Source organism: Dendrobium catenatum, unplaced genomic scaffold, assembly GCF_001605985.2.
Source record: "Dendrobium catenatum unplaced genomic scaffold, ASM160598v2 fragScaff_scaffold_1430, whole genome shotgun sequence".
Classification (NCBI taxonomy): Eukaryota; Viridiplantae; Streptophyta; class Magnoliopsida; order Asparagales; family Orchidaceae; genus Dendrobium; species Dendrobium catenatum.
The window spans coordinates 196,579-203,945 of NW_021319892.1; positions in this window are offsets into that span (position 1 = coordinate 196,579).

The window sequence follows — 7,367 nt, forward strand, 5'->3', positions numbered from 1 at the left end:
ATTCGCAATAATAGAACCCAACTCATTAAGTAAAGGAGGCACAACAACCATAGTATCATTATCAAGAGTAATATCATTAATAGATACCCCCTCATTAAGCACCACCTCAATCAAACAATTAATAGGATTATCAACCACCTCCACGACGGTTACCTCAAGAGTAGAGGGACACACATCCATCTTAGGAAATAAAATTAGGCAAACCCCTTTAGAATGATCTAGTGTTTTACAAAGAGTGGAATACAATGGAAAAACCTCCATTTCAATATTTTGGTTGCAGCCCATAGATTCAGAGCCAAGCCACACCTGAGAAGCATAACATTTCGTTACATCTAGTTCCACAAAAATTCGTGCAATGGACGGCCGAGTGCCATTCATAATGGCATTGTCAACACGCAAAGGCCTACCAAACATAGAGCCCAAACCATGAAGAATGCGAGGTGAAAAAAGGTGAGGACACAAACTGGGAAAAGAGACCCACACGGGCAAAATAGGTGACTCAACATTAACGTAAAAGTGGGGAGACCACTTAAACAACTTCATGAAATAATTAGCGCTGAAATACGATTGGTGAGAGAAAATCCTACATTAATCTAGATCATTAGCTAGCTTTATCAACACATTTTTAGGATTCAAGACAATAACCAAAAAGCACCACCCAGCTTGAGATTAAAGAAGAATTTCTGAATCAAATCTAAAGGTGGGCGACGGCCTCAAAATTTTTTAAATTACTTTTCTCTATTTCTATCATTCATTTAAGATTCCCATGAAAGTTATCACGCATTATTTTATTTTATTTATATTAATCATGCATTTTGTTATATCTTAGGTGTACTAGTTTATTTTTCCTCCCTAGGTGTATTAGGTTTCTTGCCAAACTCTAGAACAAAGGTAAGATAGTTTCATAACTAAACTCGAAACCATTTAAAAGTTCAAACCTTAGAATGTTTCCATCATTAAGTTCAATCTCAAAAAATTTGGGTAACTGGATTAAAATTTTTTTATGGAATTTTATAAAATTTATTGCTAATTTTCTTTTATTAATTTATTGAAGTGTTTAAATGATTTTATTTAGGTTCATATATTTTGCTATGGTCGAGAAGATAAGAGTGCATGATTATAAATTGGTTTGGAAAATTTTCTTGACTTCTTTTGATTTAATAAGGAATTATTCTATACTAGAATTTTTTTAAGAACTAATGATTTGAAAAATCTACCATTCCTAAAAAATGACATAAATCTTTACGGGAAAATTCAAAAAGGATTAGAACACCTCAAAGAACAATCCACATGAAGAGCAAATTAACTACAAGAAAACATATTATTATAATTAGAGACCATCAAAATTAGTCACTAAAAATGATAATTTAGCCGCTAAAGCGAAATGAGATAAAAATATTTTTGTTACTAGTTTTTCGCAGTAGCCTCATCGTTGAGGCTTTTAGCGGCCAAAATTTTTTGGTTACTAAATTATTGACCACTAATTAATATTGGTTGCTAAAATTGTACATATTATAGACAATTTTTTTTTATGCTAATGAGCATTTATTTGGATGATATTTATTGTTGAAACTCATTCACTATGAATTATGTTATTAAACCTAAGCTTATGTCCCAGAGGCTAACCAAGAGGGAGGGAGGGTGAATTGGTAAATAAAAATTAATCCCTCTTTTTAATTTTTAAAATAAAAAATAAACTTTAATAAGTTTTTTAGAAAAAGGTTTTTCAACCACAGTTTTAAAATTAAAAACACAAAAATAAAAAGGCAGCAAAAAATAAAGACACGAGGTTTATAGTGGTTCGGTCAAAACCAGACCTACATCCACTCCCCAGAGGCTCCCTCTGAGTATTGAACTAATATCAATAGTGACTCTCCTTTTGCGCCCACAACAAGGTGGAGAAGCATTTACAAACACTCTTTCCACCACTACCCGGTGCGGCAGAGAATCGTCATCCTTTTACATTATCCCCAGTGCTGGCAAAGAACCGTCATCCTTTTACACTATCCCCAGTGTTGGCAGAGAACCATCGTCCTTTTACATTATCTCTAGTGTTGGCAGTGAACCCTTCATCCTTTCACACTCTCCAAGTGTGGGCAGAGAACCCTTCGGCTGTTCACACTCTCCAAGTGTGGGCAGAGAACCTTTCGACTGTTCACATTCTCCAAGTGTCGGCAGAGAACTGGATCTCCTTGACATATCTTCTCACAAGAAATCTAGAAGGAAGAAAGAAAAAAGTGAAGTAAACCCAAATCACAACTAGGTTCGTCCGGAACGAATGGTTATTCCATAGGCCGGTTCCCAAAAACTGCAGAACGTCACTTAATTTTTCAGAGTCGGTTCACTTTGTCCTGGGATGAATATTGGTTCGTCCAAACGAAAATTTTCAAGAGAGCAAATCGTCCCGGGATGAATACACTTCGTCTTGGATGAAAATGCTCCAGAGAGCAACTTGTCCTGGAACGAATACACTTCGTTCTTGAACGAAAATTTTTCAGAGAACATTTTGTCCTAGGACGAATACACTTCGTCCTGGACTATCCGGACTTAGAAAAATTTTATTCAATTCCTGTTCATTCCATTGCTCTTACGAGGAGATAACTGAATTGATCATCCCGTACAAACTATGTTAATCCTGTACGATCAGCACAAATTTCTCAAGATCTCCTAAAGTGTGTGTGTGTATTCACTCAAATACAATCACTCCTCAAATTTAATTCAAAGAAAAATACAAGTTTTTAAATACATAAAGTATTTCATGCTGAATTTGATTTGAAGTCTTTATAGTTTGGAGTTTGATTTTCCTGAAATGTTAATACACACAAGATTAAAAATAACTCTTCCAAAAAGTATTAGGAGATAACTATACATAAAACAATAATATTTGAAATTATCAAAATTATACAAGTTGCAAGAATATAAAACATACAAATAGCAACTCTCTTAACAATCTCTCCCTTTTTGATGATGACAAACAATTATTGTTTATATAATTTTTAAATTAAAAAAATCTCCTAAACCCCCCCCCTGAATTGATGAACACGTGTAAATAAGGAGGCATTTTTTGAAATATACAGATACCAAAATAAAACAAATACACACAACGTATATAACAAACACAAAACACAAAATAAAAAATAAAAACAGATCAAACAAAACCAAAAATAGATCAAATAAAACCAAAAAATACGATACAAATAAGTTCTCCCCCTTTGACAACAACAAAAAGGAAAGAAGAAAAAGACTTGAAATGTAGGCAGACATGAAAATCATTTGATAATTCAATCTTGAAAAGTGATTAAAATATGTTATGCAAATAAAATCAAAACATTAGGCAAATCATATTAATTCATAGAATTTAAGAAGAGATATAACATTGATAATAGAAAGAATATATCAAAAACATGAGTTAATTTAGACAAAAAGATAGAGAAAATCATTGCAAAAAGGATAAATAGAAAATTTATATATTTCAAATTTCAATACAGATTATAAATGTACAGTAGATCAATTTGAATTAAGAGATTAAAAGATAATGGAAAGAAATAATTACCACATGTGGCGCTTTGCGCATCTTTTTAAAATTATTGGCACATTTTTGTGCATATTTTTACTTTTGGGGTTATTTTGTGTCTCTTTTTTTACATGCGAACCATTGCGCATTCCTTTTGATTTTTGTACATTTGTACATTTTTTTAAGAGTAATTTTGATCATTCCAAAATCAATAATAAAAAATTTCAAATTTTTCTAAGTGCATAAATATTTATTGATACGTGAAATATAAACTAAGAAAATATCATAGTTGCAATAATAATATTAGAATTAATATAGTCTAAATAAAAGATATGAAATTGACAATTCTAATTAAATCAAGTTATAAGTATAACTTAAATTTAGAAAAAAATTATATTTTCTAATGAATTTAATTTAGACTTGCACTTCAAAGTATAGCACTATTATGATAAAAAATTTAATGATTGTCATAAAGGCTAACACACATTTCAATACAATTAAATCCAAAACACGTGAACATATATTGATATCACGATGAAGATATTACAATTTAAGTTCAGGATATCAATATAGAAATAAGTCATCTAAAGTAAAGAAAATATAACAAACTTACTTAAAACACATCTAAAACACAAAGTACAAAAAAAAAAAACATAAAATTAAGTGCAACAATCATTGAGAAGGACCCTGATCTGATGGAGGAGGAGGTGCAGCACCAAAGATGTTAAAGTAAGTACTCATCATAAGCACATTTGTACTGATATCATTCATCTGATCCCTCATAAAATTCATGTCATGCTGATATTGAGCGGCCTGCTACTAAAGATGAGTCTCAATTTGATCAAAATGTTAATGAAAATGAGTCTCTAAACGATCAAATCTTTGAACAAAATCCTGATAATTTGGTTCATTGGCAGGTGCAGGTGCAGCTTCTGGTTCTTCCTCTGTATCACTAATGACATGAGTTTTACCTGGTTCTTCTTTGAAGATTTCTCCAAATGATCCGTCGTTGTAGTAGAGCGGTTCTTCAAACTCTTGATCAGGATGAACCAAATTGTATTTCTTGTCTAGAATGTAGGCAACTTGATATCCTAAGGAGATGTTCTTCATTCTCTTATGCTCTACATGTTCAATTTCAGACAGCCCATAAAGATAGTCAAGGATAAGTTGGGCTTCATCTATAGGATCTTTAGTCATGATCAAGAAGGTCACCATAAAAAGAAGAGGAGTAATGTTGACTCTATCACCAGCTTTAGGAATTATAGAAGTTCTAAGGACATGCTGGATGATATGAGCATTACGAGCAAGACCGGATACTCTAGCCACATATTTATTCACATTGTTTCCTCTAATCACATTATTAAGTTAATACCAAGCATAATCATGAGTATTAATCAAGTGATGGGCTATGGCTCCCTCTGTCCTTAAATTCAAAAAGGCTCCTAAGTTAGCCTTGATGATTTCAACTTTTTATTTGAAGACAAAGGAACAGATTATAGAATGGTCAGAATTAAAGGACATGTTGGCTAGAAAGTAGTGGAAGGTTTCTTTATTGTAGAGATAGACGAGGGTAAGAATAAAACCAAACTGTGTTGAGGCAAATAAGTTCATTACCTGAAAGGTAAGTTATTCTTGGATAAGGATTCTTGAGGGTGTGATCTTCGCTAAGGCAAACCTAGGAAAAGATTCCTCATTTTCTTTATAAAGGAAGTTTTCAGAGGAATTTTTATGTGGTTTCTTTGCCAAAACTTTTTGTCTCTTGCTTGAACTCGCCATTTGGAAGAAGATCTAGAGTACGAAAGAGATTGAAAGTAGAGTTTTGAGTGTGACTGTCGAGTTCAAAAGCCCATCTATTTATTGAAAACGACATGTTCATACCAGACGAAAAAATTTTGTCATGTACGAATTTTTCAATTCGTCCTGTACAAAAAAATTTTGTTTGGAAGATCCAATGCGTCAAAATGAAACGGCTTTTCGTAATCAACACAACTTATGTAGCATCCTTTCGTACAGCCTTTTGACCAAACTGATCGTACAGACGAACACGTATTCGTTCTGGGACGATCAGAACTTATATCATTTTAATGGTAGTTGAAATCGTCCCCTCCATCGAACCGACAAGTGTTCGTCCAGACGAACCAAAGGTTCATACGTACGAAGTTCGTATTAAAAACTACCTTATCCATTCAACCGCTTTATTCATTCATCCCGTCGTTTGAAAAACATTTCGTCACGGACAATCTTGACGATCGTAAAGACGAAGTGACAATAAAATACTGAAAACTGCACTCAAATGGTTCAAAATTCAACAGTTTGTCACACTACACAAATCGTCCCATACAATAACATTTCATCTCGGATGATTGTCACTTAAAATTTTTAAATTTTTTTACTCAATCCAAAAACTTAAACATAAACACACTAAAATCATAAAACAACAAAAAAATACAAACTCTAAATAAAGAAAATCACACAAACAAGTTCATAAACATATAAAAACACACAAACACATTTAATTAGTAAACAAACATCAATGTTACAAAAACAATTTTATTTAAGCATTCAAATCAATCACACCAAGCCTTGTTCTTAATGAAATGAAAGTATCAATGGCTAAAGGTTTTATAAAAATATCTGCAAGTTGATTTTCAGTAGAAACATGAGTGAGTTCAATTTTTCCTTTGGATACATGATCCCTTATGAAATGATACCTTATGTCTATATGTTTGGTTCTTGAATGTTGAATAGAATTTTTAGAAATACAAATAGCACTAGTGTTATTACAATAAATTGGAATAGTGCCTATAGTCAATCATAAATCAATCAACTGTTGTTTCAACCAAAGTACTTGTGCCACACAATTTCCTAATGCAATGTATTTAGTTTCTGCAGTAGATAGGACTACTGAATTATATTTCTACTGGACCAAGAGACTAGAAAATTTCCAATAAACTAACATGTTCCAGAAGTGCTCTTTTTATCCACCCTACAACCTACAAAGTATGAATCTGAATAACCAATTTTTTCAAATGAAGAGCTAAACTTAGGATACCAAATTCCTAAGTTAAAAAAATGTCTACAAGTTGATTTTCAGTAGAAATATGACTGAGTTTAATTTCTCCTTTGGATATATGATCCCTGATGAAATGATGCATTGGGTCTATATGTTTGGTTCTTAAATGTTGAATAGGATTTTTAGAAATACAAATAGCACAAGTTTTATCATAATAAATTAGAATAGTGCCTATAGTCAATCCTAAATTAATCAACTGTTATTTCAACCAAAGTACTTGTGCCACACAACTTCCTAATGCAATGTATTCAGCTTCTACAGTAGATAGGGCTACTAAATTTTATTTTCTACTGGACCAAGAGACTAGAGAATTTCCAATAAACTGATATATTCTAGAAGTGCTCTTTCTATCCACCCTACAACCTACAAAGTCTGAATCTGAATAATCAATTATTTCAAATGAAGAGCTAAACTTAGGATATCAAATTCCTAAGTTCCGAGTTCCTAACAGATATCTTAAAATCATTTTCACTGCTGTCAAATGTGATTCTTTTGAATTTGATTGAAATCTAGAACATAAGCAAACACTAAACATGATATCGGGTCGGTTAGCAGTCAAGTAAAGTAAAGATCCAATTATCCCTCTAAATTTCTTTTGATCAATAGATTTTTCCTTAAGGACCTTATCCAATTGAACCGAGGAACTCATTGGTGTACTAACAGGTTTAGCATTATCCATTTTATACTTTTTGAGGATGTCCTTAACATACTTTGACTGACTAAGAAATGTACCTTCCTCAATTTGGTTAATGCTAAATCCTAGAAAGTAACTTAAATCTC